At 58.4% G+C, this 25803-nt stretch overlaps 1 long non-coding RNA gene across 1 annotated transcript; it reads left to right on the top strand.

Moving 5' to 3' along the window:
• The first annotated feature begins 466 nt into the window (after positions 1–466).
• On the top strand, positions 467–7505 carry LOC119248407 (uncharacterized). Its single transcript, XR_005125922.2, has 3 exons — positions 467–537; positions 5923–6058; positions 6738–7505. It is a non-coding gene; the product is annotated as an uncharacterized LOC119248407 (long non-coding RNA).
• The last annotated feature ends 18298 nt before the right edge of the window (positions 7506–25803 follow it).

Raw genomic sequence — 25803 nt, 5'->3', positions numbered from 1 at the left:
CCAGCCAATTGTCACACCAATTTGTGAGCTTCGTGGTAGCAGATATTTTCAAGAAAAATCAGAAATGTAGATTTTATGTGTTACATCCTGCTTTTTAAATATTGACAACTAATTTTTTTGTTGTTGTTGCTAGCATACACACCCCAAATATATCTAGGGTGACTACTGCAGTTGCTGGAAAGCTATTGGAAGTTCTGTGAGGAGGGAAATGATCTGGGTTTTAGGGCACCCATACTGGGGCAGTAGGGCCAGTAGGACCTGGTCAGTGGGGGTAGTTGCATGCATTCAGGCCCGGCTGAAGCCTGAACAAAGGCAGCTGACCAGGAGAGGGGAAGGCTCCCAGGCACAGGGTAGGGGTCTTCAGGGATTAGCCTTCCCTGGGGCTGGGGGTAGGGGTTAAAGGTTTAAATCTCCTGTCCCTTTGTCTCCTTTAAGGGATTGCAAAAACATCATCGAGTGGGTGGGAGGCCTATTTGGAGTGGGATGTCCCTGAAAATCCCCAAGGTTGGACTCTGGCAGGCCACCCGGAAGAACAGGGTAAGACATTCCAAACAGCCCAAAGAGGGAGGGGCCATATTGGGGGAAGGGCTCAGGAATCTGCCTGGCCTTCAGGAAGACCCCAGCCAGCCCTAATGGGAACCACACATGGGGTGAGCTGGAATCCCGGATTGCCTGTGACGTTTGGCTTTGGAATCGGACACTTGGCTCAGGCACTCCTGACCCACTGAAGTCTGAGGCCTCCCAGCCCCAGCAACCTTCCTAATCGCTGCCAGATACATTCTGCCCTGCACCCAGCTCTGGGGCCTTCCTGGATCCTGGCGGGGCAGGGGAGTAGGGGGATGGTTGATGCTCTCAGAGGCAGCAGGACTGGAAGCCCCTTCCAGTGTCTCCCCAAACAGTGTTCCCTGAACTTCACACCTGTCCTGAGCAGCTGCTGGGCTTGTAAAAAATGCTTCTCTCAGCCGCCACCTTTTCCCTGCAGCATCTGTAGCTGTGGTTCTACTGTCTTTGCCTCCCCCATGCTCCACAGGGTTAATTTCTTGCCAGACCTCAGGCACCAGGAGCAAGGAGCAGGCCAAAGGGCAGGGGAAGAGCCTTTGAGCAGGTGGTTTGCTTCTGAGGAGTCACAGTAGAAAAGGGAGGAGCAGCGCCTCACCTAGCCTGTTTCCTGAAGCTTTCGCTCTAACTCAGACACCTCCTGGCTGGAGCTGTGTCACAAGGCATCCCTCTGGGCACACCACAGAGAGCCCAGACAGACTCGCAGTCCTTATTGGAGCGGCTCACTGCAGCCTTTGGGCCCTGACTGTCTTCAGGCAGCTGACCCCTCCAGCTACAGTGTGCATGTATGGGGGGGTGGGTACTTCCTGCTAAAGTCCTGCACACGCCCATTGCCCCTGCAGGCCTCAGAGCCAGCCTCCTCCCCCTTGGTACCCATCATGAGAACTCCAGGCAGTCTGCTCAGCGCCAGGCCAGGGGCCCAGGAGCTTGCAGAAGCTGCATTCCTGAAGGCCAGAGGACAGGAGACCTGCAGAGACACCCCTTCTCCCTTGCAGCACAGACCCCCTGCTGCCCAGTCTGAAACTCCCACTAGCCAAGCTAAAGATGGCCGGTTTGGTGCCAACTACACAGCCCCGCGAAGGCAACAGGGCAGGGACCTGGGGGTCTCTCCCGCGTCTGTTGGGGTCAAAGCCATCAGGGTCTTTGAGCTGTTCCACTTCTAGTGAGGCCTGAGGCTCCAGCGCTGACAGAGACCCACAGTGGGCACTGGGCAGCACTTGGTGGGTTGAGGCGACCAGCAAAGAGCAGACGCAGGGCAGAGGACCAGAGCAGCCCCTGGGCATCATTTACCCCAGCTCCTCGGCGGGGTGTGCCCCTCTCCCGAAGGCCTAGGGATTTCCACCGAGAACTGGGGCCCAGCAGGATGGAAACCAGGAAGCAGCCCGCAGGCCCCAGAAGCGCTGGGGAGGAGCGGGGTCTCCTCGAGGCGGGGCCGGGATTCGGGTAGCCCCCGCACCCCGTCCGGCCCATCCCCCCGCCGAGTTTCGGGAAGCTCTCCCAATGAATATTTAATAGCTCAGCGCTGGGCCTGATTGAATTTTAATGCGGGCGACCCGAGCTGGGAGCCGGAGTCCAGGCAATTAGTCAGGAGCCATTAACGCTGACGGAGGTGATTTATGGGCGGGCCCGGGCCCGGGCGGGGGAGGCGGCTGCCCGGAGCCCGGGACAAAGTCTCGGGCCGGCCCACCCCGCGCGGGCTCGGCTCGCTTTGCATCTCATTTGCGTGGCGCTCCCCGGGGGCGAACCCCAGACCCGGGGTCGGTGGAGGCCTCAGGCCGCGGGAGCTGCACCCGGAGGGGGGCGGCCCCCCCCCGGGCTCCCCCCTGGGCCTCCCCCATCCCGGCCTCCCCCCTAGGCCTCCTCCCCAGGCCTCCTCCCCGGCCTCTCCCCCCCCCCCCCCCCCCGGGCCTCCCCGCCCCCTGCCCCCCCAATCCTGCCCCGGCGGGTGGTGGCTGAGCCGGGAAGGCGCTGCGCTCTCGCGCTCCCTGTGCGCCTGGGATTCCGTCGGACACTCCCGCTATTTGAAGGGCCTTCCCCACCCTTCGGAGAGCTCAGCTCGGGAAGGAAATTCCAGAGGAGTTGGGGGACAGAGGCTGGGATCTGGGGACTCAGCCAAGCTGCTGGGTCCCGGGACCTAACAAAGGGCCCGCGCCCGGTGCCTGCAGGACCTGCATGGAACCCTCGCTGGGCCAGGGGCTGCCGCCCCAAGAGATCCGTGGCTCCCCCCTCCCTGCTCCACGTTCCCCCCTCAGAGGGGGTTCTGCACTGATAGGATGGCGGGTGTGCGTTTTCGGGGTGCTGGAGTGTGCCTCGGGGCCTGAGGAGACGCCCAGCTCCGTCCTGACCTGCGCGCGCGAGCTGGAACCCGGCCGGCGTGCCCTGTTGAACTATGCCCGACCCCTTCCATCGTAGGTCAAGGATTTAGCTGGCCCGTCCGCTGCAGCTCGGGCAGGTGGCCTCCCCCTCAGCTCCACCTCTCTGGGCGCTGCCAGCCCCCCCGGATGTGGTGGAGGGACAGTGGAGAGCAGGCGCCCTTCCTCGCTGTGCAAGCCGCGCCATCAAGCCTTGTGGACGCTGGCGGGCTCTTGGCGGGCGTCCTCAGAGGGGTGGTGGGAAGCCTGGGCTTCTGACCAGCCTCCACCCGGAGCCGGCGGAGAGGGTGGCTGGGGGGGAAGGCAGGGGCAGTCAAGGAAGGCTTCCTAGAAGAGGGAGGGCAGAGTCCAGACTGGAAGGAAGGGAGGGACAGGGTCAGAGAAAGAGGAAAGCAGAGGAAATCCTCTGCAGGGGAACATCCTGTCCCAGGCAGGCGGCGAACACTAAGCCCACTGTGGCGGGTGCTACAGCAGGGGTGGCTCAGGACCAGGCTGCCTGCAGAGGCAGGGTGTAGAGGGGTGATGAAAAAAAATCACTGCTATTTAATGAACACCCACTATGTGCCAAGCACTATGCGCGGGGCTTTCGTGTGCTGTATCATCTAATCCTTGCTATCTAATGAGGAAAATAAGCTCAGAATCCCCATTTTACAGAACAGCAGGGCTTCAAGAGAATTGGAACTGGCCCAAACCACATAGCTAGTCAGTGGCAAAGCCCTTGTTGGTGTCCACCACTGCACCTCAAATTCAATTCATCCTCTTCTTGTTATTCTCAAAATGGGCTCCTCCCAGGGGCTACTCCCCATTACCAGTATCTAGTGATGATAAATACAGATATTGTACATAATTTTTTTTAAGATTTATTCATTTATGCATACAAGAACTGGGGTGTAAGCCAGAGGTGGTGGGTGAGAGGATTCACCAGAGAGAGTGGGGAACAGAACAGGCAGATCTACTGAAACACACTGCTGGGGGGAGCAGCGGGCGAGACAGGAGGGGTCTGCCGCACTATGTGTGTTGCTCCCTGGCTGCCTGGGGATCAAACTCATGCTGCAGTGGCTGGTGACAGTTTGATAGCGCTGTCTTTTACCCCTGAGCCACCAGGGAGGCCCTATATTGTACATAATCTTGCAAAAAATCTGAGCAGTCCTGTTCACATTGTCACCCCAGCCTGAGTCCTTGGTGTCCTATAGTCCCCCAATCTGTTCCCAAGGGTTTCTGATTTCTGTTCCCGTCTTCCTCGCCCTGCCCCTCTGCTTGGTTCAGGCCCAGGCCATCCTCACCAGGTCCAGGTAAGGTAGATGGGAGCCTGTCCCAAGAGCCACCCGCGGTTTTGCTTGATTATCCTCACCAGAAAGAAGCCTGGGAGTTGGTCCCCAGATTGCTAGTTTACATGTGGGGGTGGGGGAGATCAGGTGCGCTGGGCTCACTCTGATGGGGGCTCAGAGCAGACCCCTCCAGGTCAAGCAGGGCTTCCAAGTCTCTTGCCTTTGTCAGCTGTTCCTTGAAGCCCCCAGTTTCGAGATTGGATCTGTCCCAAAACCTCTGGATGCCTCTCCTCCTTTTGAGAAGAGGGATTGTATTGTCAGAATGCTTTGGGTTTCAAGTTACAGAAGACCCAGTTTAAAAATGGCTTAAGCAACAAGGATGTTTATTTATTATGTGACAAAACAAGTCCCAAGGTGGGGCTGCTGGTTAATTCAGTGACTCAACAATGTTATCTGGAACATAGATTTCTTCCTTCCTTCCTTCTTCTTTTTTTCTTTCTTTCCTTCTTTTATCCACTTTGTTGAAGTATAATTTATACACAGTAGAATGCATCGATTTAAAAAATAGTGATGAGGTTTGACAAACGCATACCTGGTAGTCACCATTCCAGGCCAGATACAGATACTCTACCTCCAGAAAGTTCCCTCATGTCCATGGCAGTCAGTCAGTCCCTGCCACAGGTGATCCCTGATCTGATTTTGGCTTCCATCGATCAGTTTTGATGGTGTAGACCTGCTTATGGGTTGACTCATGCTGTAGAGACTCTTGTGTCAGGCTCTGCCGCTTCAGACGGAGGTTTTGAAATTCATCTGTATTGTGTGTATCCGTAGTTCATTTTTATTGCCGAATAGGGTTCCCGTCTATGAATATTACACTGTATGTCTTTCTCCTTTCTCTGCCCTCCTTACCACCTTGATTTCCGTGCCTGTACCCTGATTTCTCTTAAGTCACACGTGGCTGCTGCAGTTGCCAGCTTCACATGAGATGATGGCAGAGGTGACTGAAAGCTCTTTATCTTTCACTTCTGAAGAATCTTTTCAGAAGCTCCCACCCTCCCCCAAATCCCCTCCTGCCTCCCAGGGCAGAATCATATTACATGTCCAATTTTAAACCAAACGCTGGCAGAGGGAATAGAATTCCCACAGGTGTATCGAACAAATCAAGATTTGCCCTGGGCTGGGAGGGGTTCAGTCTCCCCTGAAGAACAAGTCATCCTGATCTGAGCAAAATCAAGGTTTTATGAGCAAGAAAGGAGTAGCGATTGTTAGTAGATAACCAATAGTGACTGTTGCACCTGCTTCTTCCTCATTGACAGAATTCAGATTTCTTTTGGAGATCCATGTCCCAGGGAATGCAACCCTATGTCCAACCCAGGAGTAAATCCTGGTGCATCTATATTTATCCTAGTAAGCTTGTTCCCCTGACTGGGGGTGGTTTAGCGCAAGGACAGTAGAAGACACTGATTGTAGTCAATTCTTCTTAAGTAATAAAGAGATAAATTCCTTAGTAACAAAGAGATAAATTTTACTTAGGGTAAATAGTGCCCTTTAAAAAAAGGTCTCTAACTTTTCTTGGAGGTAGAGGTAGCCATGTGGCCAAGTTCTGACTAATAAGATGAAAACAGGAATGTTCCTGAGACATGTGAGGAGGTTGCTTAAGGGAGCTGACTCTGTTGAGGAGCAACCTTTGCCCTTCCATTTGTGTTCCTTCTGTCTGTAATAAGGACCTGATGGCTGGAACGCCAGCAGCCATTTTGAACCATGAGGAGAATTTGAGAATGATACTATTTGAAATGTCCCTGATGACACCAAACTATGGCCGCAGCTCAGCAGGAGCCTCTACCTTCAGACTTCTTTTAGGTGAGAAAAAATAAACTTCAATCTTGTTTAAATCACTGAATTTTTCTACTATGCAACTGAACCTAATCTTAGCTATCACAGGCAATAACAAATTTTTTATCAAAGAGTTGAGGTGAAATCTGGATATATCTGGGAAAGTTTCTTTAAAAAAAAAAAAGATTTATTTATTTATGCATATAAGAGCTGGGGTACAGGCCAGAGGTGTGGGGGTGAGAAGATTCACCAGAGTCAGAGTGGGGAACAGAACAGGCAGATTGACCAAAGTACACTGCCGAGGGGAGCAGAGGGCAAGTCAGGAGAGGTCTGCTGCGCCATGTGGGTTGTTCCCTGGCCGGCCGGGGATCGAACTCATGCTGCAGAGGTTGTGGACAGCTTCATAGGTTGCCTCTTAGCCCCTTGTGCCACCAGAGAGGCCCTGGGAAAGTTTCTTGCTCAAAAAAGGAGACACCTGAGAGGACCTGTTGAGCTCATGTGGACTGAGGGGGAGGGCATCAGGTCTGGAACACTGCAGGTATGCTAGGGCGTTAGTTTGCAAAGATGGTCCTTGAAGAAGGTGTTGAATTAACTAACTCTGGAGCCACCATTCTTATGAAAAAGGTCATAGTGAATAATTCTAAAATGCACATTCGGTCACATTTTAACATTTCTGAAATCAGTATACTTTTTTTTTTTTATACAGGCCATAGTCGCGGGAGGGCGAGACAGAGTCGCTGGAGGGTGAGAGGATTCACCAGAGACAGAGCCGGCAGACAGAACAAAAGCACTGCTGAGGGGAGCAGCGGGCGAGCCAAGAGAGGTCATATGGGTCATATGCCGCGCCGTATGGGTAGCTCCCTGGCCGGCCGGGAATCGAACCCATGCTGCAAAGGCTGCAGATAGCTTCACAGCGCTGCGCTCAACCTTCTGCGTCACCAGGGAGGCCCTCTCTTGAGTCACTTGTTATCAGAAAGTCCAGCTTCCGTGTTATGAAGTTAATCAGTGGCCTGTGGAGAGGCCTACATGGTGAAGAAGTGAGGTGTCCAGCTAACACCCACCTAGAAGGGGCTTGGAAGTGGATTCTCCAGGCCCCCCTGACTAGCCCATGGCCATGGCCGACAGCTCGAGTGTTAGCTCATAATAGACCCTGAGTCAGAACCTCTCAGCTAAACAAACCGCTCCCAGATTCCTGCCCATGGAAGTTATAAGATAATAAATGTCTATTGCTTTAAGTTGCTAAATTTGGGGTAAGTTTTTACAGAACAATAGGTAATTAATTCAGCAGAGCAGTCTTTGGAGAAATGCTGTATCACTGTTACTCATGACGGCCAGATGATTCTCTGGAAAAACCCAGACACTGATAGCTCAGAGCCGAAGAGCCATCCCAAGAGCCAGACTCTGACAGAGTTTAAGGACAATCTCATTCCGTCTATTTCACCTGTTTTCCCTGTGGCATGTGTGCCCGTCATTGACGCTGAAAGATTTCATAGAAGTCCAAAGGGCTTTTTCAATAAATATAAAATAAAAACTTTCTAGGTTATTAGAAATCAGTCCGCTCAATTGGCAACATTTTCTTAGTAATTATATGTAGAGGAGCGGCCCTTCTTAGCTCTGTGTCATCTTGGTCGGATGAAGTATGATCACGCATTTCCTTCTTGTACAAGTCATATGGGGAGTTTTCCGGCACTTGCAGCAGAAGATGTTAATTTGGGGGTTATAGGAGTAGGCTGAGGTGGAGGTGCACAAGGAGACAAGAGTGTGAGGGCTGCTGGGAAGAGGGTGGCAGATGTCTGTGGCCAACAACCCAAAAAACATTACAGGAAACCCAGGGCCCCAGCCATTCACTGTTCAATGTTACTTCTAATCCTCCAATAGTAAAGAGCGGGGATGCTGTGCACCCCCAGCCCCCCTTCCTTCTCCCACCCCGCCACCCCTGTCTAGCAGCTGCTGGCAGAGTTAGAAATGCATGTGCTTCCCCAACGCAAGACATGTCGTGAACTGACATAGAAATTTTCCTTTATTTTAAATTTTATTTACTCTCCGAAGCCTTTATGGTTTACAGCTAATACACAGGGACGTGGAAACATGCAGGAGGGATGCTTCATTGGGCCTGCGGTGCCCCTGTTATTTCCCGGAGGTGTGGTCAGTTGCTGGACAAATGTCCAGGGACTAAAATCTGGACAGGGCGTGAGCGTGCGCCAGAGCGGGAGGCCCACCAGCGTTTGAGTTGAGCGGGGATCCTGGTCTTAGACCTCGAGGAAGCAGCCACCTGTCTCCTGGGGATCTTCTCACCCTCCCCAATGAGGGGTTGTTATAGGACAGGGAGAGGGGCAGCCCAAACCCCGCAAACCTGTCTATTCTAAATGGGTTCTGCCATTCGCCGCTTCAACACAAAACATAGGAGACTTTAATGGGAAGGAACTTTAATAAAACTAGGAAACAATACAGGTAAGGCAAAGAGTCTAGTTTCTAAGTGAAGCACCCAAAGTTACCCGTCCCCTCGTGGGTAAAAGTCCATCCACATGGGATTGGCCCAGAGCAAGGCCCCAAAGCCTGCCATGAGTCTAAAGCACCTTCCAGTGGGGACCCACAGCAAAGGATCAGAAACAATCAGACAAGACCAGAAGGAAAAGAGCAAAATCAACATCAAGATAAAAGCTGCCATTGTCACCTCCCCACGGGTCTCACCCACATCTGTGTCACCCAGTCCACGACCAAAAGACAAGCGCAGTTTCTTCACATGTCTTTAGGCTCCATGCGCCTCCTCCAGGTCTCCTGGCTCCATCCTGTTTCTTCCTTCCTCAGTCTCTTGTGCAGCTTCTCCTCTTCCTGCTCAGCTCCACCCTCCCTTGGGTGGGGCAGGGAACCTCCCCCTTTCCTGGGGACCACCCTGTTACAGGGTGAGCATCCATCATCGACCTGCTTTGCAGTTGGGGAAGTGGAGGGCAAGCTGTCAAGTGCAGAGGGTAATGGGAAGACCAGGACTTGATCTCAGGCAATCTGGCTACAAAGCCGGTGCAGGTCCTCATCACTAAGTTACAGCATTTTAGATCTGGGGGAATTAAGCAAGCCCCTGATTGACGCTTTAGACAGCAGGGCGCTGCAGAGAGAGCGGGGCTCCTCCAGCACCCAGAGGGGAGGGTTGCTGGGACCCGGCAGGGACAGTGTGCACCGGGGCTGGCGAAGGGAGGGCTGGGGCTGCAGCTGGAGGCAGGGATCCGCCGCCCTCCCCACCCTGTGCCCTTCTTTCCGGTTTGGGGAAAGGGTGCAGCTTGGTGGGGGATCGGAGGGGGCACTCAGGAAACTACCGGCTCCTTCATTCTCAGGATTCCGAGCAGCCATTGTTGAGGGAGGAATGTTGGGCCCGCAGCGCTGGGAGGCGGGGCCTCTCCCCGGCCCCAGACAAGCCGGCTTTGTGCGCTGGGCCCAGGGCCCCTCCGAGCCTCACCAGCCAGGCCTTCCTAGTGCCTCTCAGGGCTTCCAGGCCTGGCGGCTGAGGGATGGTTACTGGGAAAGGCGTGGGCCTAGGGAAATGCACGGTGTCCTGGAAGGCCAGTCTGGGAGGGCTGCCTGGAGGAGAAGAGAGACCCTCCCGCAGGCCTGGGCTCCTGGCCTTTCAGAGCTACAGATAGGCATCCCCAGGCCCCACTTCCAGGAAATGATCCTCATTCACAAAGGTGGATCTTACAAGTCTATTCATCAAAGCTTTCATTTCTGGGAAAATTATTTACAACAAAGCACACTTGTTAAATTAATTCTTGCAAGTCCTTGTGATGAACTGTGAAGCTATTTTAAAAAATTATGTGGATAAATAAATATGTTTGTAGACAGAAAAAGATATTCAAAATATTTAGTGAGAGAAAACAGATTACAAAATAGTGTGCAGTCGTATGGAGTCGCTCTCTCTCTTTCTATAGATATCTAGAATAATGGCCAGCCCTACTCTAAGGTCTTACCAGTGTTTATCTCTGCATGGTAGAATTAAGGGTGTGTGTGTGTGTGTGTGTGTGTGTGTGTGTGTGTGTGTGTGTGTGTGTGTGTGTGTGTGTTCCAGGCTGGGTGTCCACCTCACTGGAGAAGTTTCTCCAATGTGGCCCCTGCCCTCAGAGAGGAGGTAAGACAGCTGCTCAGATGTCAGAAAAATGAGGCTCAGACAAGCAATGTAATAACAGCAACAACTTAGCAATTCACACAGCGCTTCCACACATTATCTTATGTCATCCCACCACCGCCTTCTCGGGCCACATCGTCCCCAGCTGAGAGACCGGCTTCAGCAGGTTAAGTGCCCCCCACTCCCCACCTCCGCCCCAACCCCACAGCTGCAGGAAAGTCAGGGGTTCAACCCAGGGCCTCTGATCTTAAATCCTCCATCGCCCAACTGCCCCCTATTCGTGCCCATGAAAACATGTTATTTTTTTTATTTAAACAGGAAATTATTATTTGGAATGAAAAGGACAAACTACAAAATGTTTATACTTAAGTTCCATTCATTAAGATGCGAAAGGTTTCTATTCGGGCCTCCCTTCCATATTGGCTTGGGCCACTTGAGATGTGGCTTCACATCTGTTCCTCCACCTGTGTTTTTCCTCCACTGACCATGAGCTTCTCTAGGGAGCACTGGGGTCTCATTCAAGTCTCTATTCCCAGAACTTAGTGCATGTAACATCTTTGCCGCCTGTGCCGCCTGTGCTATATTCTCTGTATTTATTTCCCTTTTGTTCTTTTATACTAGCAAAGCCTTTTAGAAAATGGCTGCCATCAAGACTTGTCATGGGAACAGCTCTCTGGATCTGAACCAAAGCTTCGATGGGGCAGGAGCACTCGCCCTCCCTGCTGCGCACACCAGTGATGCAGGCCTGAGGGGCAGAGGGAAGCCTTGGTCAGCGCTCTTGCCCGCCTGGATGGGGGTGGGTCTGTATCCAGGACCAGTTCTGGGAAGGATGGGGTTCCATGCACTGACCCGCGTGCAGAGCACACCCTCCCGAACCTAGAACCTGCGAGGCAGAGGCTCAAGGGTGAGCTGTGGATACAGAGGCTGGACCAATCAGGGAAGGCAGCCTGGAGGAGAGACTTGGGAAGGTTTCAGGAGGGGCGGAGGGCAGGGCAGAGGGGAGGAAAGCAGTGAACATGCCTGCCCCCGGCAGCTGGCCGAGGGATGATTTAAGTACAACCAGATGTGCTGGGAATCTCCTGCCAGGCCCAGCCCCCACGGGGAGAGTGGGGGTGGGGAGGCCTGGGGGCCACTTGGACTTTCAGATTCCCATTTCGCCCCGGGTCTGTAAGTTTCAGGGCCGGAGAAGCCCCGGGCAGTGAGTCGGCCACGCTTGGCTGGAGTCTTCGGTCCCTGGACAAGCGACGGGAGGAAAAGGACGCCTCTACGAAGCAGGGTTCTGGGCTCAACCCCGGGAAACCAGAAAAAAGATTGAGATCTCTGGAGCAGGAACTATGACCTTTGCTGGGGGTGAGGCATTAGGGCAGGACTTACAGACGAAGGGACAGACAACTGGGCTATGCAGGGTGAATGGGAGCGCCCTCCGCGGAGCAGGAGCAGGGGAGAGATGTGTATTAAAAAGGTGTGGGTGCTTAGTGAGAGGCTCTGGGGGGCTGTAATTATGTCACATGGTGGGTGACAGTTGTTTGGGGTGTTGTGCTGCTGCATGAGGGTGGGGTGAGTGTGCTTCTGCTCACAGACCAGACCAAACGGCAGAGCCAGGTGTAGAGTGAGGATTTCAGATGTGGGTATACCAGGCTCCCCAAATATGGATCCCTTATGGGAGAGGGAGGTACTGGTAGTCAGCCCCAGCTCCCCCTACCAAGTATTGGGTGATCTGGCTTGGATCTGTGAGGAAGAGACACTTTTTCTCAATTCTCACGGGCTCTAAAGAGTCCCTAGCCTGGGCCTCCCCTGGTGGCGCAGCGGTTGAGCGCTGGGTTGTGAAGCTGCCCGCAGCCTCTGCAGCCCCGGTTTGATCCCCTGCTGCTCCCCGGCCACTGGCGAGGGTCCCACGTGGCGCTCAGACCCCTCCTGCCTCCCGCTGCTCCCCTCAGCAGTGTATCTCTTAGTCAGTCTGCCTGCTCTGCTCCCCGCTCTGCCTCTGGTGAATTCTCTCACCCTCCTGCGCTTCTGACTGTGCCCAGTGCTTGTATAAATGGATGAATAAATCTTTAAAAAAAAAAAAAAAGAGTCCCTAGCCTGGCTGCGGGTGGGGACAGGACCCAGACACAGGCTGAGCTCACTGGAAAGACAAGGCTGGTCTAGCAGTCAGGAGTGTGGGGGTGCTGGGGCAGGCTCCCGGGAGCAGCCAGAGCTGGGGGCGGGGAGGTGTAGCAGCCAGCTGCGGGGGGGTGGGGGTGGGGGGAGTGGGGTGGTCCTCAGGGCACATACCCCAATCCCCCAACCAGGACATCAGGACACATTTCCTTCCTTTCCTGCTTCTTAATGACTCCTGAGTGGCCGATCCGCAGACCACAAAGAGAGGGTCTCCCACCCTTTCCTCCTCTCTCCCTTGTCTTTCTCCCTTCCTTTCCCCCCTCCCCTCCTTCCCTGGGCCACTTTTCTTTCCTTCCTCCCCACCCCACCTGCTCCCCCCACTTCCCTTCCAACCTCCCTCCCTCTCGCTCTGGCTTCCATTCCAACTCTCCAACCTCCCTTCAAAACCTGAAAGGATGATTCTCTTTGGGCTGCCCTGGTTATTTTTCTGGATGGTCTCAGCAAGGCCTCGGACCAGGGAGATCCCCCCCAGCCCTGCAAGTGCAGCAGGCCCCCCAGGCACAAGCACCTGCCTTCTCTGGGAGCAGGGCGGGGTGGGGGGGGGATTCTCCACCCTAGATGGGACACAAGCGCATGGCTCAGACAGGAGGGCCTGCTCGGCAGCCCCGCATTACTGCCATCATTAGCACCATTATTATCCAATCCATTGCTGGGCACTTGACCTCCCTGTGGAATAATCACAGGACCAGTCTGACCAGCCTGTCCTCAGCAGGGGCCTCTCAGGATCCAGGCCCATTGACTGGGAACAGCCAGGAGAGGGGTCAGCAGCATCCTCAGAGAACAGACCCCCGGGGGCCCACTCAGGAGGGCAAGAAGTAGCAACATGATGAAGGGCCATTTGCCAGGACTGAGTGCTCCTCAGCCCAGAAAGCTGATTGATGTATTAACAGGACTTTAATGAGCTTAGGGAGGGGGAGCCACACTTCATTGCCTGGGCACTGGGGCAGGATGAGGGACTGAGGGGTGAAGACACTAACCTCATCCCCACCTGCTAACTGAACCCCTTAAGGTGACCATGCCAGTGTGCACATTAGGAAAAAATCAGCACCTAGAAGACACGGAGCTTTCCTTGGGGAGCCCCCTCAAAGGCCATCTCCAGCAGGCTGACCCATCCTCCCAGCTGTCTGTCCTCCCTGCGAGCACTGGAAGGGCCTCTTCTTCTGCGCTTCTGGGGGATGACAGAGAACTGGACCCCTGCTCCAGGGCAATGCATGCTCAAGTCCTTCCTTCACCCCACTCCTGTCACCCACGCAGGGCGGCATGGAGCCTGGCAGAGTGTGGCCCACAGGGGCACCTAGTCACAGTGCTCCATGGTGCCAGTCTTGGCCTCTTGGCACTAATTCTGCTGGTTGAGGTCACTCCATTTATGTGGACATTGACCTCTCCTTTAGCCTCCAGCCTGGCACTTAGGGAGCCTGACAGGTGAAGGGGAAAGAGCACAGTGGGTTCTAGATCCAGATTGGTTGTGCGCCCCCAACTGTGTTACTTGTCTCTGGGTCTCAGGAGCTCCGCTGTGGAGACACACTTGAGAAGTTGCTTCTACCTGTTATCCTGGTATTGTCCCTTCCGCAAGAGGCGGAGCTCTCCTGAGTGCAGGCCATGGTCCCCTTCATGCTGCCTTTCCAGTTCCGAAGCCAGAGGCTGCCCTAGCGTTCTGAGCCTGGACAAATCCTTCCCCCTGCTGTCGTGTGGTTCTGGGCCAGTGTGGAGTGGAGAGGGAGGTTGGTGCTGGTTGTGCTGCAGTGTGTGCTTGGGAAAACATGGGAACTGTTGAGGGCCTTCCCCTTCCTTAACAGAACCTCCACAGGGGGAAAAAGACACTCCAAAGCCGCCAGGAGCAGGGGCTCTGTGTGTGTGTGTGTGTATGTGTGTGTGTGTTGGGGGGGAGGTTAGAATTCTGCAAAACACAGGACAGTGCTGTCTTGCAGCCTAAGAGCGGGGGACACTGGCAACCTTGTCCCACTGGTATTCAGGGAGGGAGCAGCTCCCAAAAGCCAAAAGGAGAAAGGACTCTCAAGCACCACCCTTGGGTGGAAATACAGTCTGTCCTGGGCCCCTCTGGGCTGTGAACTTCTCTTCCAGGAAGTTCATCTGGACCCTTCATCCTTTGGGGGCAAAAGGGGCTCCTCGAGGGGCTGCTGTCCCTGCCGGCTCCCTTTGCAGCTTGGATCCCGGCTCAAGCCTGGCCCTGGAGTATCTCACTGAATTCTGTCTACCCTTGAACGGGGCGCTCCGAGGACAGACAGGTGCCTCTGGGACTCTCAGGGATGTCCCCAGGCCCTCGTCCACTGCTTGGAAAAGACGAGACTCTGAGCTCAGCACGTATCTGTTGAGAGAAACGCACCCATCGCCGAGTGCCTCTGGCCACCTGCAAGCAGACCACAGGCCTGGGGTCCACCCTCCGCCTTCACCCTCCACTCTGCCGCCTGCTTGGCCCAGAGGAAATGCTGCCTTCGCGGGGAGACCAAGGATGCCCGCCTCACCCCACCTCCTCCTGCCCAGGCCCAGGGCTCCTCCACGCGCCCAGCCCCTCAGAAAGGCAGCAGTGCCCAGCTGAGGCTTGCCGGGCGGTGGGCCCCACCCCAAGGCAGCCCCCACCCCAACGCAGTCGAGCCTGGCACTCAGCAGAGCCCAGTTCCTCGGGGGTGGGAGCAGGAAGGGGTGCCAGCTTGGGGCAACAAGGATTTTTGGTTCGGGGGGCGAGGGAGCTGGAGGAGACGCGGGTCTGGGGCGGCCGGTGCGCGGGCCAGGCCGGCCGCCCTCCCCTGGGCCGTCGCCCGAGGAAGCCGCTCCCGCCCGACGACACCTCGGCCGGCCCGCGGCTCGAGCCCGGCCTCCCGCTCCGCGGGCCGCTCCCCAAACCTTACCGGCTGGCCCGGCCTCCCCCCCACCCCAACTTCCCGCCCCGACGGCCGGGGCGAGGCGGGGGCGGGCCGAGAGCGGCGCAAGGACACTCTCCGCGCCGAGGGTCATTTGCTCTTTTCCCTTCTCTGCGGCTAATTTATTTCAGCGCGAGGGGCGGGCGGGGGCGGGCGGGGGCGGGCGGGGGCGGCCGCGCCGAGGGGCCGAGGGGCGGGGCCGGGCGAGCCCGGGGAGGTGGGGGCGGGGCGGGGCGGGGCGGGGGAGGTGGGGGCGCGGGGAGGGCGTCGGGGGGCGGGCCGGAGGAGGGGCGGGGCCCGGGAGGGGAGGGAGGGGCCGCCCGCGGGGAGGGGAGCAAAGGCTGCGAGGGAGGGCGCAGGGGGCGGGCGAGGGGAGGCGGGGTGGGGGTGGGGGTCCGGTCCGCGGGGGGAGCCGGGGCGGCCCCTTGTCCGGCCACCCCCACTGCCCAGTCCCGATCCCGGCTGCGGGGGCTGCAGCAGCCGCGGCAGCAGCGGCTCCAGAATGGTGAGCGCCGCGGTCCCCCGGCTCCGGCCCGGCGCCCCCGGCCCGCGCCCCGACCCCGGGGCCGGACCCCCCCGCGCCCCGCACGCTCACCTAGGACCGGCCGGGATGCCGAGGTAGGGCGGGGGCCGGCGGGGGCCGGGCCGCGCGCGGGCGCCGGGGTCAGGGGGTGGTGACCGCCCGGCCGGGGTGTCCGGAGCTTTGTCCGCGGGCGCGGGGCCGCGCGAGGGCCGGGGGGCGGGGGCCGCGGGGTGCAGCCAGCCGGGGTCGAAGGGCAAGGCCAGCGGAGCCCCGAGCGAGTGCGTGGGCGCGAGGGTCACCTCCCGGGGGGCCGGGGGCAGCGAGGGCCGCTGCGGCCGCGCTGGGCACCCGCTCCCCGCTCCCCGCTCCCCTGGGCGCGCAGGCCGCTGCGGCCGGCTCCGGCCCCGGCTCGGGGTGAGCCTGCGGGATGGGGGATGGGGCGTCAGGATCTGCGGGTTCGGGTCCCCGCAGGATCCCGTGTCCGGAGCCCGGGACCGGCCCAGGCCCCTCCCACTCCGCCAGGTCTTTGTCCGGCGGCCCCTGAGCCGGAGGGTGGGGGCTGGGATCGCGGCCCGCGAGTCCCCGACAGCGTGACGGGCGGTGACAGGAGCCCGAGGCCGTCGGGCCCGCGGCCCCCCCTTTCTTCTCCGCCGGCCCGGAGAGCCCCCCGCCCCGTCGCGGGGTCGCGGGGCGCTGCGCTTACCTTCGCCCACGGCCGCGGCCGCCAGGGACACCCTCAAACTTTCGCACTCCGGAGGCCTCTCGGCGCACCCCAGGGTCCCCGCTGGGCTCCCGCGCGGGCGGCCCCGGGCGGGGCGCACAGTAGGTGCTCGGCTGGCGCGGCCGGCCCGGCCCCGCGCCCCCGGCTCCCGTTGGGGAGCGCGCCGCGCCCCGAGCGCGGGGGTGGGCGGGCGGTTAAAGGGACGGTCACTAAATCAGGATTAGGCCGTGGGCTGTCAGCCGGCCGGGCCTCGTCTCCATGGAGACCTGATTTGGAGGAGAATGGAGGACGCAAGAATGTTTGCGGTCGTCCTCGGGCGCGGGGAGCTCGGGGGCGCACCTCTCGGGGTCGGGGCGCGGCGCCCGCCCCGGGGCGCCTCGGGGGCGGGTCAGGGGGTGCCACGGTCCGGGGAACTCCGACCCCGCGGAGGGCGCCCCGGCCGCCCCGAGCCCGCGCCGCCCGCGCATCCTCCTGGACGCGGCCCGTCTGGGGTGCCCAGCGCCCCTCTCGGGCAGCCGCCGGGAGCCCGTCCCCGCTGCGCCCGCGCCCCGGGAGACCCACGCGCGGGGCTGGGGCGCCGGGGGGCCGGGGGGCGGGGGCCGGGCGGGACTTCCTGGGGCGGGAGGGGGGGGCCTGCGCGGCCGGGCCGGCCGGGGTGACAGGCCTCGTAAATCCCCCGCCCCGAACGGACCCCGTTCCACCGGTTCCCCCGATTCCGTCGGTGCGCGCGGTGGCCACCCTGGAGGGGCTGCTCCGCGCTCCCCGGCCTCTCCTGGGGCTCGAGCTCCGGGTCGCTGGGCCGAAGGGACGTCAGCGCGCGGGGCAGCCGAGGCGCTCCCGGCCGGGCGCGCACAACCTCCCCGCCCGGGCTGTCCCGGGAGGAGGAGCGGGCCCGGCGCGGGCGTGGGGCCGGCCCCGGCCTCGGCCCCGCAGGCCTGCGAAGTGTGGTGTGAGGCGCGGCCGGGCTGAGCTGCCCGGAGCGCCCCTTCCAGGGGCCAGGCCGGCGGCGGGCAGGGCAGCAGGACCCGCAGCGGCGCCGCGTTCCCGAGCCCTTTCTTGCCGTCCTCCTGGTCATCCATGGCCACCGGGCTTTTTATGGAGAAGAATCCCCTCCCTGCGCCGCCCCCTCCCCCAGCTTTACTGCTGAGATCTCAGCCTCTCTCCACGCAATTTCACGCCTCTCTGCCTTCGCCTGGCTGTTCCCTCCGCCGAATGCCTTCCCCATTGTCCCCGTCCGTCCACAGCCTCCTCATTCTTCAGGGCCCAACTCGGATGCCACACTTCCTCCATGCAGCCTCCAGAGCCCCCGGCTCTTACCCCTCGCCCCTGCCCTGTGCCCCAGGCCTGCACCTGTGCCTCCCTCCAGCCTTTGTGGCCGGTCCGCACTTGGCTTTGCCGCCCGGAGGACAGAGGTGGAGCACCTACTTCCCTGCACCTCGCCCCCACCTCGCCTGGCACGGGGCTTGGCACCTTCTGGGTGCCTTGTAAATATTTGCTGGCTGAATAAAAAGGGTTTTGTCAGGACAGCCTGCCAAGCATGGGAACTGGCCACTTTCAAGCAAACAGCTCCGTCCTCCCGGGTGGGTGGAGACCCCTGGGTGGGTCTCCTCCTCCTTCACAGTGCTGACCCTCCCCCACCCCCCAAGTCCAGGGAGGACTTTGTCCTTTCCTTTCTCCACAGACCAGCATTCTTCCCCTGCCATTATCATCCCGTTAAACAGAGAGACCAGTCAGGATCCATATGGATCACATTAACAATTGCTTATTATCTGGGCCGCGACTGCCCCACGCTCCACCCCAGCTCCTAACTGCTGCAGTGGTGGACCCTTAGGAGTCCAGCCTCCTTGCCCCCCACTCCCGCCTGCCCTCCCACCCCATGCCTCTTGGTTAGCCGGGGAGGGCAGGGGACAGGCTGGACTCCCGTACCCTCCCTGTGTCTTCTAGCAGAACTTTGCTTCTTGACTTGGCTGCCAGTTAATGACTCCCTTACCCGATTTAATGAAAACCAGGTTCCCAGCAGGCGTGTGGCTCGGCGAGGTTCTAGGACTGCAGTAGGGAGAGGCGAACCCCAGGCTCGGGAGCACCTGTGGTCAGCAACGCCAAGCCCCCACTTGCCAGCGGGCAGAGGTCGTGGGCAGGGGGCGAACCGCACGAGCCTGGCCACCAGGTACGCGGGCGTCTTCTGCATCTCAGCCCTGGGCTGGTCCTGCCTGCCTCCCGGCGCTGGCGGCCTAGTAAGGAAGAGCAGGCGGAGGGGCCCACCGTGCTGTGGGGCGCTGGGTCTGAAGCATCGTGTTGCAGAAAAGCAAGAAACTTGAGTTTCCTGGAGTGGCAGCGGAGTTGGCAGATGAATCTGGGAGATGAAACTTGCCTACCTCCCCTCCTCCAGGTCCCGACAGGTCGAGCCTCCGGAAGATGGGAGTGGAGTTTATAAGGAATGGTAGCCTTGGGAGGGCGCTTCAAAATTATGCGTTCTGGGGGTCCAGGGCTTTTGTTTGAGTTACAGACCCTTCCGAGGAAAGCACAAAAGCCATCCCAGAAAACTCCACTTCCATCAGTTGACACCAGACACTGCCTTCTGCTTTCGAGGCTTCTAGGGCCCCCCGGAAGCACTTGGCAGCCCTACATCAAGAAGCCCTCGCTCCAGTCCAGCCCCCTTCATGTGCGGAGGGCAGCGCTGGGTGGGAGCCCAGGTTTCAGACCCACGCTCAGCGCTGACTCCATGACAGGGGGGTGACACGAGCCAAGGGGTCAGGGATGCTGGGTGAGGCCTGCATTGCCTGGGCAGGGCACGGGTCTGAGTGTGTCACCAGGAGAGAAGATACCCGGGGTTTGTTTGCTCCAGGATCTGTCTGTCCCCGGGAATCAGGGGGAGGGGCAAGAGAGCCTAGCTGTTCTCCGAGCATTTTAATAACGAATCATAGCCAACGCTCACGTGGTACTTACCAAACCCTGCAATGGGACTAAGAATGGCGCCCACCTCATAGCATTATCACGAGGAATAGATGAGGCAGGAGCTGGGAGCTGGACACCTGAGTTCTTCTTGAATGATGTGGGCCTGTGAGGACTTAGTCAGAAATATGGGTCATAGAGCTCAGGGCTGCAACTGCTGTTGATGCCAGTATTTCCCCGCCGGCCCAGTCAAGGAGAGGCACGCAGCGAAACTGCCTTACGACTGTATTGGATATGGACACTGTCAGCTTTGCAGTTTATCCCAGGACTGGAGGTGGGGTGGGTGAGGAATTCTCAGTGAATAAGAGTTGGGGGGCCTCCCTGGGGGCGCAAGGGGTTAAGCACAACACTATGAAGCAATCCACAGCCTCTGCAGTATGAGTTTGATCCCCGCCCGGCCAGGGAGCAACCCATATGGTGCAGCAGACCTCTCCCGTCTCGCCCGCTGCTCCCCTCAGCAGTGTATTTCGTCAGTCTGCCTGTTCTGTTCCCTGCTCTGTCTCTGGTGAATCCTCTCACCCCGCCCCCACATCTCTGGCCTGTACCCCAATTCTTGTATGCATAAATAAATCTTAAAAAAAAAAGTTGGGCACTAGCCACAGGCCCATCTCCATGGGGCTGTGAACCCCCACCCCATTTTATGCTGATAAGTCATGCTCCCCCCCACCTCCCCACTCCAAGCCAGGCCCTGGGCTCCGAGGACACCTGCCACTCACCAGGTGTAATGATGCAAGCAGACATCGCTCTATCTGGGTCTCCATTTCTTCTTTTGAAAAAGTGAGATCATAGTTGACAGAGGCTCTGGCTTCAAATAGTGTATCCTCTTGCCTCTGAAGCACACACCTACCTCTGGTGACCCTCAGCGACTCAGATCCCGGGATTCTTAGACCCGCCTCTGGTGTGGGAGCACGTGTGTGACTGTTCTGGCTCCGGCAGGGTTTACCTGGGCCACCTGGAAGCTCCCTCCAAGGTAGAGTTGGGATGTGGGTGGGCTCAGGACTCTGGCAAGGGGAGAACCAGCTTGATCACTTCGGGAATCTGGGAGAGGAAACTTATCTACCTCCCCTCCTCCCGCGTCCTGACAGATCAAGCCTCCTGGCCCTGGCCGGGTTGGGTACCACATGGGGATTCACCAGGGAGGTATGGGATGAAATTGTCACAAAACCCTACTGCACATCTACTAGGCCCCAACATAACACAGGCGTACCGCAGCCGGCTTCCGGAGGGCGACCCGCCAGAATTCCCGGGTCGTTCAGACTCCCTGCCCTTACTGGGTACCGACATACAGGCCCTGAGTGGGTTTTCACTCCTCAGTCTCCCTTAACAGCCCTCGGCTTCCCACATGGACAGGGAAGGCCAGAGTGCGTCCTGGGCCCTGGTTTGCTTTGCCACAGGCATGAAGTGTGGCCACATGCACGGTGCACCTGGCAGGCCCCCGCCTGTGCCAGACCCGTCATTTGTCCAACGACCCTTATTTTCTGACGTGGTCCCAACTTCAAGGAGCCTGTGAGTCAGCTGGGAAGCATGAGGTCGGGAGACAGACTCTCCCCGTGTTCCCTCCGTAGGAGAGAGCCACTGGAGGCGCGTGAGCTGAGCAGTGGCCTGCGCACGAGGGCGCAGGTTGGGTGGGAGGGGAAAGGCCAGTGACTGGACAGCAGGCCCTGGCATCACTGGTGGAGCCAAGGAGACTGAGTTTCCCTGGGAGGCCGTGGCCGTGGGAGAGTCCACGGCTGCTGACTGGGCTGGTTAGCCCTTGGGTGCTCAGCCTTCGTTCTAGGCCAATGAAAGAAAAATGGGTAGGATTTAGGTTATATTGAAAAAAGACCCCCCCCCCATCTTAATGCATTTCTCTTGACTCAGGAGGGCTCTCTGGGAGCCCTGGAAATCACCTCTACCCCCCGCCCCCAACCCCCTGCCCTTCAGAGGAGCATTCTCTAGGGACCAGGCCTACTCCTCTAGGAAGGGGACATTCGGAGTCTGTCTGCCATATTGTAGTCCTCTTGAGGCTGGAGTTTTAGGGTCTGAACCCCTTGTTGGGAGGAAGGAGCTACCTCAATGGGGTACGCAAGGTAGCTGGAGGATGGAGGGACAGGAGTTCAGTGTGGAGCTTATTGGGTTTGTGGTGCTTTTTATACATGCAAGTGGGGATGCCCAGAAAAACTGCAGCGGTGGGAAGAGCTCTGCACCTGCCCGCAAGTGGCCCCTCGATGACAGCCTCTGCTGAGGGGGAGCTCATCACTTCTAGAGACAACCCGCACGTTTAGAGACAGGGACCTAAGCCACCCACCTGCCAGAGAGGATGCCCCTCTTTTGGGGAGGGGGCGCTGCGCCAAGCTGCACAGGCTGCTGGAACAGAGCTTCAGGTATTTGGGGGCACTCGGCCCTCAGGCGTCTCCTGTCCACGAGTGCGGCCTGCAGCTGCCCACCGTCCCGACTCTCCCCTCGCTCACCTCAGGTGTGGCAGTGCCCATAACCAGCGCAGGGGGCTTAGACCTGCAGGGGTGAATTTGTTTCCACAGAACTACTTTGGAACGTGCTAAGTTCTGGGGTGTGGCTGAGTATGGGGTTGCAGTTTGAGGAGTGAGGGCTCGGGGGGGGGGGGGGCAGTGGGGGATGGCGGGATAGACGGATACCTTGGCTTCCTTGGCTGCTGCATGGCAACTTCAGCTGCTCAGCCCAGGCTGGAAAGCACCAGAAGGCAGACTGCTCCCGGGTGGCGGCGCTTGCTCCCCCGCTGGGGGCTTAGGCGAGTTCACCGTGCCTCCTTTCTCCTCCGGGAGACCCCTTCCACCTGCTTTCTAGGGTCACTGTAAGGCTTCAATGAGCCAAGTCATTTCGAGAAGAGCTGCACGCGCCTGTCGGAACCCCATGCCCAGCAGACAGACAGACAGAAGGAATTACTTCCGGTGGGACTGACAGATAGGAATGGCACCCTACCCCAGTTTCTCTTTCTCTCTGTTTCTGTGGTCCTGCAGGGGTAGAGGGGGCACCCCCTTGAGGACAGCCCTGCCCACTCACACCGAGGTAGACCGGCCAGGCCGCATAGCTTGAGTTACTCACCTCAGCACCCCTGGGGCTGGGGAGGGTGTCAAGGGGGCAGGGACAGCCCTGGGGACGCCCAGGTGGGCTGTTTGGACCTGCTTCATGCCTCTGCTCAGGCTGGGTCCTGAGGGAGCCTCATGCCCACCCCTGCTCCCAGGGAGGGGACAGACCTGGGGTCGGGAACACGGGATCACTCAGGCTTTAAAGTTCAGGCTTTTTGGAGGTGACAGGCCACCCAAACTGACTCAAGTCAACCTTGGGTCCTAATCCTATTGTGGGGGGGTGGGGGACTAAGACCTGTGCTCCGTGCCCCTGAGGAGTTCAGGCTCGAACTGTATTCCAGGGTCATGGATTCCCCTGTAGCCCCATGTGCTTTTCATATTTTATGCCCCTCAGCTGTACAGGGGCATCACTGATAAATAACATGGACCCATGCATTTTAATCCTATGCACAGAAAAGGACTTTTTGAGAACAGGACACTGTCTTACCAGGTTGCAAAAGGGGCTGATGACTGGAAACGGACGAAGAGCCCTACCCTCCACCCCACACCCAGGCAGGGCCTAGTCCTGAGGGACAAGCAGCCCCAGCCCCTCAAGGAGACACGCGCTGGGAAGGGGGTGCCCAGCCTGGGAAGCCTGGTCCCCAAGCTGAGCAGTAGCCATGGCCTCCCTCCTGCCCCCCACCGGGCGTACCTGCTCACCGAGGCCCTCTTCCTGCCTCCACACTGTAGAGAGAAGCTGGGCCCCTCAGAGATGTTGACACTTGCTGGGGCAAAGCATAGGGCTCGACTGCAAATCTCTGTGCTTCAGTGACAAAGAAAATAATCTTTAAAAAGAGGAATGACCTAGAACTACTATTACTACAGTAGAAAAGTGCTCTGAAGACCCTGCTCTTCCGACCACCCACCATCGTTGAATCAGGTTTTCTGAGGGAGGGGATTTGGTGGGGAAAGGAATAGCAAGGGGCTGCTGGGCTAGAGAAAGCTGTGCAAAGGCCCAGGGGCAGGGAAGGGAGTGGGGAGCTCAGTCTCACAGGTGACGTCAACTGAGCCCTCTTGTGGGAGGCAGTCAGCGACATTAAGGCCAAGTGATGTAATAACTTGGGGTCACCCCGGCCGCTGATATGGCTGGAGGGGCCAGAATGGCTGAGGGTCTGAGGCTGGAAGGAAGGACAAGCGATCCACCTCTGTGCCAGGCTCAGGATTGCGTCCACTCAGTGGTCCGTGGGGCTGAGTCTGTGTGTCGGACAGAAGGCCCAGCCCTGCCGCCGTGCGGATCTGGGGGGCTGGGCAGTGAGGTCAGATGTGGGCAGCAGTGGTGGGAGACGTGAGAGCTGTGGCTGTGGGAGAGAGCGCCTCGGGGGCTCAGGCCAGCAGGATGGGTGGAGGCTATAAGAGGTATCAGGGCCTCCAGGGTCGCCAGCCTGGGAGAAGGGACTCTGCAGAGAGAAGGCAGACTTGTTCTCCCTGGTGTGTTGAGTCTGAGGTCTTGGTGGGCATCCAGGGGGTCCTAAGGATTCTCACCCAGACTCCTAACCCCCCTCTAAGATTCCCAAGGAGGATGAAAAATGTGGCTCAGGATGAAGTGGATCTGGTGTGGTGGGATCTCAAGGGAACCTGAAGGGTCATGCGACCAGTTCCTAAGTGACAGAGTTGTGCGTGTGCACGCGGGGTGGGGGTGGGGGGCGGCACAGCCGGGCCCTGGGCTCCTCCCTCTATTGGCAGAGGAGGAGCTGGTGAGAGCTGGCCCAGGACAGGCCAGAGGGGCCAGGGGTCAGGCTAGGACGGAGTCATGGGAGTGAGGTGGGGCCATGATTTCCAGATGGACCCCTGGGCTTGCTAGGGTGGGCTCAGAGACCCCTAATCCCAGTCAGCCTGATGTCAAGTCCCTAATGGAGTCCCAGGAGCAGCCAGGGAAGGCTAGGAAGGGGAGAAGGGAGGGGCGTGTCTTGCAGTGGAACAGGCTGCAGTCCCCGCCAAACAGCCAGCCGTGGGGACTTATGATCACGGAGACCAAGCCTCAGCCCAGTGCGCAGTGGCTTCTGGAAGATAACAGCCTGGCCTCTGGACCTTCTGGAAAGCAGACAGGGTAACCCTCCCATCCCTTTCTGTCATTTCTTGGGGACTTGGAACTGAAGTCTGTCCCTAGCCTGGTCCAGGTCGCACAAGAAGTGAGAAGAGGTTGCTGGGAGGGGCGTGCTGTGCTGCCTTTAGAGCAACTCTCTGGCCTGCAGGACCCCTTGCACTTGCCTTTCCTCCCTGCAGCACAGCCGGAGGCAGCAGGGAGCAACAGATCAGTCTGGACACCCTTCACTGAGAAGCTGGTGGCTGGGAGCCTGGAACTCCCAGAGGTACTGCTGGTTCGAAAGAGAACCCTGCTTGTTAACCGGAAGGGTTTTCTGTTGCTGAAATTTCAAGGAGCCTAAGTGAAGCAAACAAAATCTAGGCAGGTAAAGATAAATTGTATTTTCTGTGTGGGAAGGAGCAAGGGCAATAAATATTAGGGCAGGGCCTCCCTGGTGGTGCAAGGGGTTAAATTGCAACCTATGAAGCTTTCTGCAGCCTCTGCAGCACGAGTTCGATCCCCGGCCAGGGAGCTACCCACATGGTGCAGCAGACCTCTCCTGTCTCTCCCGCTGCTCCCCTCAGCAGTGGATTTCAGTCGATCTGCCTGTTCTGCTCCCTAGTCTGTCTCTGGTGAGTCCTCTCACCCCCCACAATTCTGGCCTGAACCCCAGTTCTTATATGCCTAAATAAATAAATAAATCTTTTTAAAAAAATAAATAAATATTAGGGCAGTTCCCCCTTCCTGGTGTCTCCAGGGAGAAGGGGGAGAGGACACTGCAGTCCATATTCTTGGATATGGCCTAGTGGGGGGGGGAGGGGCAGGGCTCAGGGCAGCTATAACACCCGGAGGGTCCAAGAAAACCTGCAGGGGCTGCTGGAGAGAAGGGGTGGCGAGGAAACAGGGCTTCAGAGCTGGGAAAGTGATTAGCAGTGCTGACGAGGCTGAAGGCGGCCTGACAACCCCAGCACAGGAGAGAAAAGCTGCCATTCATTAGGGCAAACAAAGATGACCACTGGGGCAGGCACCCCCCAAAAGGCAGCCAAGGGCAGGGGTTCCAGGCAGGTCCCCAAGCCCAGGGGATGGCTGTACCTCATGGGGGCTGCAGTTGGGATGAGTCTGCAGATGCAGTGTTGGGAGCCTGGCCAGAGTCCAGCTCCTGACTCCCGGGGACCTTCTGCCAGAGCAGGGGAAGCCCAGGAGCCACCCCCAACTCCCTGGGGGAGTAAGGGGCCGTTTGATCAGTGAGTGTGTAAATTGGGATTTTATGGCTCGCTTAGTCACTGCTGGAGCTGGGGCCCCCAAATTCCTCTGTGC

Source organism: Talpa occidentalis, unplaced genomic scaffold, assembly GCF_014898055.3.
Source record: "Talpa occidentalis isolate TD23 unplaced genomic scaffold, MPIMG_talOcc4v2.1 talOcc4.16, whole genome shotgun sequence".
NCBI lineage: Eukaryota > Metazoa > Chordata > Mammalia > Eulipotyphla > Talpidae > Talpa > Talpa occidentalis.
The sequence above is the reverse complement of the archived record's forward strand: the minus strand, read 5'-3'. Positions and strand labels throughout refer to the sequence as shown.